General features: G+C 45.7%; 1 protein-coding gene across 2 annotated transcripts in view; it reads right to left on the reverse strand.

Annotated features, from left to right (window-relative positions):
- The window catches only part of PLA2G4A (phospholipase A2 group IVA), a 93,658-nt gene extending 88,009 nt beyond the window's left edge, over positions 1–5,649 (reverse strand). For both annotated transcript variants that reach the window (XM_075096754.1, XM_075096755.1), the window contains exon 1: positions 5,561–5,649. The gene's annotated coding sequence lies outside the window, so the exon portion shown is untranslated. The remainder of the gene's footprint in view (positions 1–5,560) is intronic.
- Positions 5,650–12,428: the final 6,779 nt, after the last annotated feature.

Raw genomic sequence — 12,428 nt, forward strand, 5'->3', positions numbered from 1 at the left:
AGCTGCAGATTTTGCATAGAGAGTTACACTTTTGCATGTTGAGTACAAAGGCCCAATTTTTCTGACAGAGCATGCAAAGTAACAGTTCAGGCCACAGCAAGAGCTTCTCTGGAACAATAATTGCCCACAAGTGGTCTTTGTTTGTATACCCACTGACATTAATGGAATGTGCAACAGGCCAAAATGAATCCTCTACCTGGGGACATTTATTCTGAGCGTCCAGTTCACAATGCAATAAGCTAAATGCATGAGAAATACAGTTCTCGTAGTTAAGCCCCATTTACAGCCTATATCGTGGAGACATGGGCATAGTAAGAGAAGAGGGGGTAAAAACCCAACCAAAAAAAACCCCACACTTAACCTACAAGACATTCCGAAAGCCACATCTTTCCGTTAAAAGAGTGCAGCCAACACAATGGACCAGATGGGATAAGAGCGCCCGTACAAATGTATTCACCATGCTCCTTACTTCATCATCTCAATCTACCCCAACATTCCACTTACCAGTCTTGTTCAGCACACGTGTCTTTTAAAATGCAATCCCTTGGGGGCCGTGCCTGACACTTACTACAATAAATACACACTTGTACAGATCTTATTGTAACCCCTGTGTGTGGGCAAATAAATATATAACTTCATAATCGCTGTAAATATAAAATGATAATTTGTTATGGAAGTGCACATTCCTACAGATCTTGGCTAAGGACATAAGCACTGTTATAAATGTCTGATAATACCAGTAGGCAAAAAAATAAAAGTTTTACTGATTTATGCTGAGATCTTTTTAAGGAAAATATTAGATAAATATCAAAGATGAGTCAGTTCAATGGCTTTACTATCAGAGAACCACAAAAAACACAAATGTGACTGAGTCAAATCATGTATAGTTCTGAGTTTGTCTATGTGGAAGCTTTTGACACTACATTTTCTGTCTTCCTAAATCTGCATATTCAGGGATGGAAGCTGGAATGATGGAGACAAGGATTCTTTTTTGCAAACAGCCTACTTTATATTTCAAAAAAATATGCTTCTGGCATCCTGAAGTGGTAAAAATTAACAATGAGTAACATTTAATTTAGTACTTCAGCCTGTTAGTGTCTGCTGAAGTAGTTTTGGTATCAGCAGACAAAAAGAAGCACTATGTTCTTTGCACTCAGCTTTAGGATGCACCATTACCAGTGCTACCACTCACCTGAAAGGAGAGTGCATCTCAAAACTTAAAACGAATGCTTGCAAACAGAGCTATGCAGCCTGCACAGGAGACTATTGTGCTCAGAGATACAGACCCCAGAGGTAGGAGTCGCTTAACTTCAAATGCCCTACCATATGTAAGTCTTCATCTGTACTTAGCTAGTAGAGAGAAAGAGGCACTCCTAGCACATAATTTATGTGGCCTGTTGGATATCTGCTTTAGGATCACATTAATTTCATCCTGAAAGCACGTGTTTTTCCTCCCAGATTACTTGAGGAGTCTGGGCAACTCACACATCAGCTTCTACAATGTCTACAATTGCCAGTCCAGATTCCAAAACCTTCTGTCACTACACATGCTGACAGTCTTGGAAGCCCCAGCATGCAGCAAAAGCATGAGCCAAGATGGAAAGTGTCACCTCAGCAACCATCTTTCTGGGAAAGGAAAAGATATTTGGAGAACTGCAGTGCCCATGCCCCTGCCAACTGAAACAGGACCAACACAGGCTTCAGAGTTACCACCAGCAACAGCCCATGGATCTCACTATGAACATTAGAGAGAACAAGTAAAATCTGTACAGGGATGGCCCCATCTTCTGTCAATGTATGTCCGATTTTTTCCCCTCACCAACACTGTGGTCTTGTTTTCTACAGAAATCATCTCATTCTATACAGTGCTTTCAAGCTGAAGAAGTAGCTGATCTTTCTAAGGAAAGTCCACCAATTCTCTCTTGCAGTATTGCCACAATATTTTCCCTTTTAAGAAATTAGGCTGAAGTTTAAATGTTCATTAGTTATTTTTACTTCCCCCACAATATGTCTGAAAAAAAAAATTTATTTGGAGCTTCTTGGTGCTTTGTTTGATCCTTTGTGAACTGCTTTCACATGTCCTACCGACCACCTCCCATCCCTGCACCATGGGCTGACTAATGCTGCTCTAGACATTGACACACAGGCTACTGGAAAGCAGTACAGTCAGAAAATTCGTATCATTTCTGAGGTAAACAGTAAATGAAAGTCCTCAGGAAAGACTGAATACCAGGGTGGTTTTTTCCTTGCATTTTGGGGGATTTTGTTTTCTTTTTTTAAAAAAAAAAAGTTCTTTTGAAAGTATTTTGTTACTACATCACGTTATTATAACCTAGGGCAGTGATGAGATCATTTCCATTACTAAGACAGGTTCTGGGATTTGTTTTTACAACTACTCAGAAAGACACAGTTATATCACTGAAGCACGGCAAACACACGAGAGAGTTCATCACCTCTCAGGAAGATGATAGCTAGTTCTGCTGCCATTGCCCATGAAGTCAAAGATAAATCCTTCCACAGATTATATGGAGCTTCTGTTTAGAAAGAGGCAAATGAAACGAAAAAAAGACCAGTTGTAAACTCAGTTTAAAAATGTGTCTCGTGACTGGTCCCCCAGGCTTTCGCTGGGAGCTGAAACACCAGATGAACCAGAACTGTAGGAAAGTATTTGTTTTTATTGGTTAAACCACCTCTGGACTATAAATCACATATTTTTGACATGTACTTGTCTTAGAGCAACTACTGAAATGTGGGCTTCCCCATCAATGTCAAGTAAACAGTTAGCCAAAAAGTTGGGTTTGCTCCCTTAAGGTCACTCCTGTTGTTACGATACTGTCCTGAAGGATATGGAGACTTTGATCCACATCAGTGTTTTGCATCAGGTAAACAATAAATTTGAATTTAGTCTCCCATCTCTCAACTCCACACACTAACCACGGGCTATACCATACTCTGAGCTTCTACCTGTTGTTTCCATGGGAAACTAAGTGTTTTCTCATATTTTGTAGTCAGCTTTCATATGCTTGAATTTCTGGGTAGAAGCAGGAGACACCTCCTTCTCTGGCTGATACAGAAGTCTATCCTTGATATCTTCCAGCCCAAGCTGGTCAAATAATTTAACTTGAACTCATCGTTCCCAAGCATCGAGAACAGCTTCAGTTCTACTGCCAACGCTGTCCTCTTCCAACCTATATGCAAGTCACAGAAGTTGCCACATACCTCAATATTGCATGTCAATTAAAATAGGCCCAAAGAGAGCCATTTTCTATTACTCCTGAAGTGATGTGCGCCTGGAAAGTCAAAAAAGTCATTGCTACATTGCACTGGATTCAGTTCTTTGGTATTGTCAAGAAAACATGCCAAGAAAGAGTAGAGGTCACCCAAAATGTCAGTGAAGCCTGCTCAATGGCTTTGCAGGAACACCTCTAAAGGAAACAGTCAGGTCTCACTCCATACTCATTATTTTTCCTCCTATGTATGACTAAAAGCTACGCACCTAAGTACATTATGGCAAAAACAGATTGGCTGAAACATTTCCTATCCTGGCTATTTTAGGCCAGCTGACAAAAGTTATCTATTCAAAGTATCATGAAAATTCAAGAAGGGCACCTTGTGATAACTATGTTCAATAAAATACATTCAAGTTAAGATGTAATCTTCAGGTATACAATCTGAGTAAAGCAACAGCATTAGTTTTTTTTTCCTTTTGTCTAATTCTTCTAAGAAAAACAAGTCATAAACAGCACTTGGTGCCAAGAGTCAACCTGGTATTTTTCCAGTGCAAATTAACTGGCCATGCAGGAAGAGATTAAATTATGTGATTTGAGCATAAATATCTCCATTTCTCTTTTGTTATGGATCCCTGCCATAGCAGAACAAAAGAGTGCAGAAAGGTGGTCATAAAGGGACAAGGTGGGGATTTTGAGAGACAACAATGGCAGAAGAGCACTTAACTCTGCACTAGATATTCAAAACCTTCCCCCTAACAGAAAGAAAATAAAATAAGCACATCAGTTTTAGGTTCACATTTTCTCTCCAGAAGTCTCAGTATACTGAAGCAGTCTTAGTAACCACAAAGAAGCTGATCTTATGAATCAGCTGTTTAATACACTACGTATCCAAGCCTACTGAGGTGCAGAAAACCATCTTCCCACTAGCAAGATCCACTGCCGTTGGAAGTACTACCCATACCACTGCTCCTCACTTGGGATTAGATCTTCATTTAGTTTCAGAGTCAGCACACCTTCATCTCCAAAGGAGCCTCCAAACTGAAAGTTTCACACTCCACAGTTCAGGAGGCCGAAGGGCTTCTCCCCAAAGGTATGACAAAATGCCAACAGATAAGCTGTGACCTGCTCTGCAGGGTCGCACACCAAGAGGTGCTGGAGCCTCAGCAGCTCCAGTTCTCAGTCCAGCACAGCAGTTCAAACCCATTTTCAGTAACTGCTCGAGGGAAGGTGACTGACTTTGTACCAATGCAAACCCCTGAGCTACTGGGGGGAAACACAACCACCAGCACAGGAACTGGTCATACCACTGAGGAGCAGCTTCTCCAAACAATGCAGCAGGACTAACCGGAGGTCAACCAGGGCAACAAATTTATCTCTACCAGTAAAAGCTTGCAAGCTTTTTCCCAAAGAGGAACATGTAACCCATGAAAACAAGGGCTTATGGTCTGTGATCATACTTCTAATATAGGCTAACAGATGCCTGCTGTAAGTCACGTACAGGAACTCTTACGCATGTTTTTTTCATATCAGACCCAAAAGAAAAGCTGCTGTCGCAGACATTTTGTCAAGTTTTTCCTTAACAGATGCATTGTTTTACTTCCCTATAAATTTCAAAATGGATTGCTTCATCACACATACTATGTGGGGATAAGTAAGTGAGATGGCACAGTTCGCGGTAACTGCTGCCAAAAATCAGCTTCAGCCACAATGAATGAAGGCAAGCGCGAACGTACCACCTCAAGACCGAGGGGCCGGTAGCGAGTAATGCCGTTATGTAGCTTTTGGCGTGCCTCCTTCCACCCGCCGCGATCCCGCGGGCCTGCCTTCGTACCCTCGCTGCACACACTGCGCTGCCCTGGCACGCACGGCGAGCGCCGCAAAGGCGTTTTTTACCCCTCGCTGTCTTTTTTTTACCTTATGAAAGCTTCGCTTTACACGCGTATGTGCTTGGGGGGGAGGGAGGACGCCGCACAGCGATCGTGTGTCTGACAGAGAGGCGGGCGGTCAGCGCGCCTTCCCCGGCGACCCCGGCGGCACTGCCCGCAGCGGGGCCCGGGAACGGGCGGGCAGCGTGGGGACGGGGGCAGGTGCCTGACGAGGCGCCCGGCAGGAAGAGGCCGCTCCGCGCCCCAGGCCGCCCCGAACAGAATCCGGCTGACCAGCCGCCGGCCCTGCCGAGGGAGAGGGCGGCCGTCGCCGCTCCGCTCCTCTCCTCACCGCCGCGCCTCACCCGGGCCCTCCGCGCCCCGCGGGGCCGCCCTGCCAGACCTCCCCTCCCACCCCGCCGAGGAGCAGCTGTCGAGCGCGTAAGAAGGAGGCACCGCGCTTACGGTCGCCTGGGGTCCCGCGGGCTCGGCCGTCCCTCTCGGCTGGGGCGCCGTCCCTTCCCCATTGCGGGCGTACGGCACTTTTCACGCGGGCGGCGGGGGAGGCGCCAAGAGGACCGCCGCCTCTTAAGGAGGCGTGAGGCACCGGCTGGCTCCGGCGGCTGCGGCAGGGAGAGCGCTGAGTTCGGGACACGGTTCTCTTTCCTCGGCCGCTGCTGGAGCAGGCACGGCGGCGAAGGTGGAGCGGTGCGGCAGTCAGGGCTCTACGGAGGGGAAGGCAGTATTGAGCAGTGGCGGACAGCCTTAAAGGTGACCTGCCAGCCTTAAAGGTGACCTGCCCGCCCCACCGCCGCGGGCCGCGCTCCCCTGAGGAGGGGGACGGTGAAGGACGGGACGGGACGGGACGGGACGGCCCCCATCGAGGGGTCACCGGCTCTCCGCGGCACCTTTCCACCGCCAGCGTTAAGTGGAGCCGTAGAAAGCAACCGGGTACTGACTGTGAGAGTGGAATAAAAAAAAAAACCACCTTCAGTTATCTAACAGGCGGAAAAGGGAAGTTTGTATTAAAATAACTTCCCAAAAAAATCCATATCTTCCATTGCTGCAGTAACAATATGTGGATTTTCCTGTAGGAATAAATGTGTGTTATTCAATACCACGTTCATTTGCTGTCCGAAGCACCCGCAGCAGCGCAGCGTTGGGTGCTGTGGGAACGGGGCACGCAGCCGGTGGTGGCCACGGCCCTGCTCAGCAGCCGGTTCCCAGCGCCTTGGGCAGCCGTACTTACCTCGGCAGCGGCAGGGAGGCCGAGGGCCCGAGTCCTGCTCGGGAATCTCCCAACCTGGCGCAGCCATTGCAGCTGGTGACCACTTCCTAATGTGGGTGGAAGAGCACCAGCGCTCTGGTTAGTGACCCAGCAGCAGATTTCAGGCCCCACACCAGGGGTGTATCAGAAAAGCATCCAAAATCTCAGAGCGATGGACAGGAATGGCAATTCTGTCCATTAAACACAACATTTACCACAACCTCATTTTAAAACTGTCAGGTGATGCTTCCCCTCCCTTCCATGGGCCTGAAATACAGAAAAAGGCATCAAAGCAGGAGACTGGCAGAATGAAATTATGCCCGCTTTGATGCAGAGATACCTAAATTAGTAGGACAATAGAGCAGTAAACAGGCAGTTTGGATCCAGAAGCTCCACACCAACGTCATACACTAACAACCAGAGATGTGCGGTATTAGTCTGGGGTCAGCGCCCAGCCTGGCGTAACTGCATGGCTCTGCGCTGACCACATGCATGGCCTTGCTGGCTGGCTGCCTGTGAGGTCTCTGTGTCTTGGTCCATATAGAAATCCTTCAGCTCAGGAAGAAGAAAGTCTCGGCAGCACAGAATCTGACTTTCAAGTTAGTGTTTTACCACCCTAAGGTTTACAAATGCAAAGCAACTGAGCTTATGCACACGTGGAAGTCATTCCTTGTCACTGTAAGTATTTTCACTGTCAGGCTTCTGCTTCCCCTCACATTTCAGCATTATTAAAGATTCTAGTCTGAACCACACCCCCATCAAATTATTCAAATTATGCCATTAGCTTCTCATCTGCCACTTACGAAGTTAAGAGTTGCACGTTTTGTCTGTGTGCAATGGTCTTTCCTGGAGGAAAGGGAAGTGGGAAGAAGGAGGTTAAGAGAAGCAGCTGGCAGGTTTTGGTTGTTTTTAATGGCCATTTTTATTAATTCTATCACTTTTGCCCTTTGTGAAGATTTAAGATGACCTTAAGTTTCCCTTCCACATTTTTTCTGTTTTGCTTTAAAGAACCTAAAATCGAAGTATTCTGAAATATACTGAAGTATATTTATAAATTAAAGTATTGTGTTATTTGCTGCATCATTAACACCCAAATAAATATTTCCCATCTGCATTTGTGGACTTCACAGTGAGTCAGTGGGAGACCATGACAGACTTGAACCTCAGCTTCTGCTCGCCCATAATGAGGGCTCTCAACATAACATCTCAAACAAAACAGTTCTCTAGAGACATCAAAAGGCGAGACCAAGTTTCACTTTGATTGTGCCATCAAGCTCTTTCCAAAAACCCAGTTTTAAGTTTTATGGTGGAATTTGCTGGGGCTTTGCACATAGTGTCTAAACAGGAATTCATTTCTTTTAAAAATGTGCCCATAAAAAAGCAGAGATAAAAGAAAAAAATGGCTTAAATGACTCAGCTAGGACCCCTTCAAAGCACAGAAAACCAAAGGGTACACTTCCACAAATGAGAGGTAAGTAAGTGGCATTCACATTCTGTTAACAAGATTCATTAACGTGTAGTAAACTGGTAGCTACAATTAAAGGACAGCAAGCCACTTGGTGCAAAGCAATGCAAGCCAAAAACCTCATTTTCTCCATCATCTTACTGGTCGCCTCCTATGATGCACTGCAAGAGCTGAGCACTCTGGCCATTACTTTTAACCTAGTTTTCTGTCTTGTCTTGTAAGAAAAAAAAGGCATGGGTGGAAAATGCTGTCCTGTAAGTGCTGTCACAAAGAAAGGCAAGTTTATGTTTAGAAAGTAAACCTAGGACTGCCAGCTCAGAAAGCACTTATTTGATGTGGACAATCTCTTCACCCACTTCCTCATCATGCCTATTTCACACAGAATAGACAGAATCGTATAGGCTGGAAAAGACCTCTAAGTCCAACTATAAACCTGATGCTGCCAGTCCACCACTAAACCATGTCCCTAAGCACCACATCCAAACACCTTTTAAATACCTCCACGGATGATGACTCAACCTCTTCCCTGGGTAGCCTCTTCCAATATCTGACAATGCTGCAGTGAAGTAATTTTTCCTAATATCCAGTCTAAACATCCCCTGTTGCAATTGGAGGACATTTCCTCTCATCCTGTAGCCAGTAACTTGGGAGAAGACACCAACACCCACTTCACTACAATCTCCTTTCAGGTAGAGAGCGATAAGGTCTCCCCTCAGCCTCCTCCAAGGCTAAACAACCCCAGTTCCCTCAGCTGCTCCTCTTCAGACTTGTTTTCCAGACCCTTCACCAGCTTCACTGCTCTTCTCTGGACACACTCCAGCACCTCAATGTCCTTGTAGTGAGGGGCCCAAAACTGAACACAATATTCAAGGTGTGGCCCCACGAGTGCCGAGTACAGGGGCTGGCCTTCATGGCCTTACTCCTGCTGGCCACACTATTCCTGATACAAGCCAGGATGCTGTTGGCCACCTTGGCCACCTGGGCACACTGCTGGCTCATGTTCAGCCGGCTGTCAACCAACACCCCCGGGTCCTTCTCCGCCAGGCAGCTCTCCAGCCACTCTTCCCCAAGCCTGTAGCCTTGCATGGGGTTGTTGTGGACCAAGTGCAGGACCTGGCACTTGGCCTTGTTGAACCTCATACCTCACATCGAGCCAGCCTGTCCATGTCCCTCTGTAGAGCCTTCCTACCCTTAAGCAGATTGACACTGCCACCCAACTTGGTGTCATCTGCAAACTTACTGAGGGTGCATTCAATCCCCTCATCCAGATCATTGATAAAGATATTAAACAGAACCAGCCCCAACACTGAGCCCTGGGGAACACCGCTTGGGGGCCTGACCGGCCGCCAACTCGATTTAACTCCATTCACAACAATTTGGGCCCAGCCATTCAGCCAATATTTTACCCAGCAAAGTGTATGCCCATCCAAGCCATGAGCAGCCAGTCTCTGTAGGAGAATGATGTGAGAAATGGTGCCAAAGGCTTTGCTAAAGTCTCGGTAGACAACATCCATGGCCTTTCCCTCATCCACTAAGTGGGTCACCTGGTCATAGAATGAGATCAGGTTAGCTGCGCATTACCTGCCTTTCCTAAACCCATGCTGATCAGACCTGATCACCTGGTTGTCCTGTACATGCTGCATGATGGCACTCAAGATGATCTGCTCCATAACCTTCCCTAGCACCATGGTCAGACGGACAGGTAGTTCCCCAGATCCTCCTTCCAGCCTTTCTTGAAGATGGGCGTCACATTGGCTAATCTCCAGTCAACTGGGACCTCCCCAGTTAGCCAGGGCTGCTGATAACGGATAGCAAGTGGCTTGGTGAGCACTTCCACCAGTTTCTTCAGTACCCTTGGTTGGATCCCATCTGGCCTCATGGACTTGTGTGTGTCTACATGATGTAGCAGGTCACTAACCATTTCCCCTTGTATTATGGGGGCTCCATTCTGCTCCCTGTCCCTGTCTTCCAGCTCAGGGGGATGGGTACCCAGAGAACAACTGGTCTTGCTATTAAAGATTGAGGCAAAGAAGGCATTAAGTACCTCAGCCTTTTCCCCTTCCTTTGTCACTATGGTTCCCCCCTGCATCCACTAAAGGCTGGAGATTCTCCATAGTCCTCCTTTTGCTGCTAATGTATTTATAGAAGTACTTTTTATTGTCTTTTATGGCAGCAGCCAGGCAGATTAAGCTCTAGTTGGGCTTTGACCCTTCTAATTTTCTCCCTGCATAACCTTGCTACACCTTTGTAGTCCTCCTGACTTGCCTGCCCCTCTTCCAAAGGTCCTAAATGCTCCTTGTTTTTTTCTGAGGGAACATTAACAAGGAAAACGCAGCAAAACCACAATAGTGTCATTATTCAGGTTCTTCTGGCTTCCACATCAACTACTGTCTGAAGATCACCATCAACTCATCTTTTGGTAGGAAAGGCTCTTTAAAATGTGTCAGAAGAGCTCAGTAATGGTCTTGAGACATGCAGAAATGACAAAGGGCATGAATATGATTGCTCTTAGCAAGTTTCTTTCTTCCCTTTGACTGGTGATTGATTGGCAAGGCTGAGGGTATGACCATCTTTCCTGTGCTCTAAATCCCCCAAATTTTCTTATTTTGAAGTGTCCAAGAGATGTACTACATTGTGCTGAGTGCTGGAGAGGCAGAGTTTCCAGAAGGTGTGTATGTCTCAGAGGTGACCGTAAGCACCCACCACTCCAGCCCAGGTATGAGCTGTGTTCCTAGGGGTCTTGTTGCTCAACTTTCTCCCAGGCATCTCCACCCTGGCACAGTCCTACTCCAGCCATGTACAAACTTCTGTGAAGCCACATGTTGCTGACAGGCTTGATTCCCTGTACTGTGCCAGGGAAGGGTTATCTGCAAACTGAGGCTTAATCTCCAACTCTCTTTCTTGGCATTTTAAATTTATGCAAAACATGATTCCCAGGGTATGGCTCTGGTTATATTCTTTCTTTGTGGCTTCAGAGATAGCAAATGCAAAAATAAACACAACACCCAACAAATAGGGGAACTCCAGTATTTCTGTCAAAACTCCATGACTTAGTTCTGAGTAGCAAAACTCCAATTTCTCCCAGTCCAAGGAAACAACACAGACTGTTGATAAGAGGCTGACTAACTAGTGAGAAAAAACTCCTCTTCCCTTCTTTTGACGCAAGAAGAAATGAAAAGATTTCTTTTACATTATGACTGTTCCTGTTATTTTGTAATATTAACTATGAAAGTTATTTTTTATCTATTTATTCAAGAAAATTACGGGTACATTTTAATGATTTTTCCCGTGACAAAACAAGTTTAGCAGATGCCTTCCCCGTCTCATTTTTTCAAACGCACTGCAACTCCTTACTCACCTTACCTGTGTAAGATTTTGTGGGGTGCCTCATCAGCTGATCTCTGAATGACATCGGTTAAGATTCCTTCCATTCTCTTTTTGTGAAGTCTTTTTTTTATTTCAGACAATTTAAACCCACTAACAACTACCTGCTGCTGCTGTTCATTCTGCAATACCCCACAGTGTGAGATGTCACTTCTGCCTTCCACTGATCAACACACACTGTTTCAGTCTGCCAGAGCCCCCAGACCACAAGCTGCCTCCTTGGCTTTTCTCCCTGACAGCGGCTCATCCACAGTGGAAACAAGCCCTGAACTGCAGTGAGGCAATTAGAGGGTGTGGAAAACAGCATTTTGAAGTACAAAGCAGACAAAGGTCTTTCCTGAAGCAGACTTGTAAGGGAAGCTATGACAAATTAGAGAGGGTGTTTTAGTGTGCTGCCTGAGAGCGTCAAAGCTCAGACAGAACTTTAGGCAAACCATGGAAAAGCAATACTGGGCATTATCAGGACAAATAAGCAACTAAGTAAACAAAAAGGGATATTTTGTCAGACGCTGAACACAAACCCAGTATTTTATTCCAGTCATTTTTAAGCACAGACACTTCACTATGTATCAGAAAAAAAATCACTTTTTCATCAGGCTTACAAACCCCAGGTGTTTCACAGAGGACTACCTCCTGCTCCACATTCCAGAGGCCTCCATGAGACCTGAGACATTTGCTCTTGTCAAGATAAAATCTCTCTCTTTCTGCCATGAAAATAATTTAATCCATTGTATATAAAACCACAGGGGAGAGAAATTGTAAATCTTGCTATTAAGATTGCTTCTAGTGAAAAATAGCCATTTGCTTATCAATTGCATAACCTGAAATGGTGTAGCTGGGTCCCTGCCTAAAGCTGGGTTTTCAGCTAGCAGCAGCTATCCAATGTCTCCTATCAGTTGACATTTGGCAGAATAAATGTACTCTAATTTCCAGTTTGCTCCTCTAAGACAATTTATCAGAAATATTGGTACAGCAGAAAAGTGAAATTTCCTCTAAGCCAGTTTGCCTCTGCACTTACTTCCCCACATCCACATGCAAACATTTCCCCTATCACTTAAAAAATAAGTATTCATTCTGGAGGACTCTCCACTGTGAATGAGGAAAATTTGCACTCAAAGGGAATTCTGCTCAGGTGTCTGATTCCGTGGCAGACCCCTTCTTTCTGTCCCTCCTTCCACCTACATGGTGGTTTTCTGGGGTTGTGGCCAAGTCACCCA

This window comes from Phalacrocorax aristotelis, chromosome 6 (genome assembly GCF_949628215.1).
Source record: "Phalacrocorax aristotelis chromosome 6, bGulAri2.1, whole genome shotgun sequence".
Classification (NCBI taxonomy): domain Eukaryota; kingdom Metazoa; phylum Chordata; class Aves; order Suliformes; family Phalacrocoracidae; genus Phalacrocorax; species Phalacrocorax aristotelis.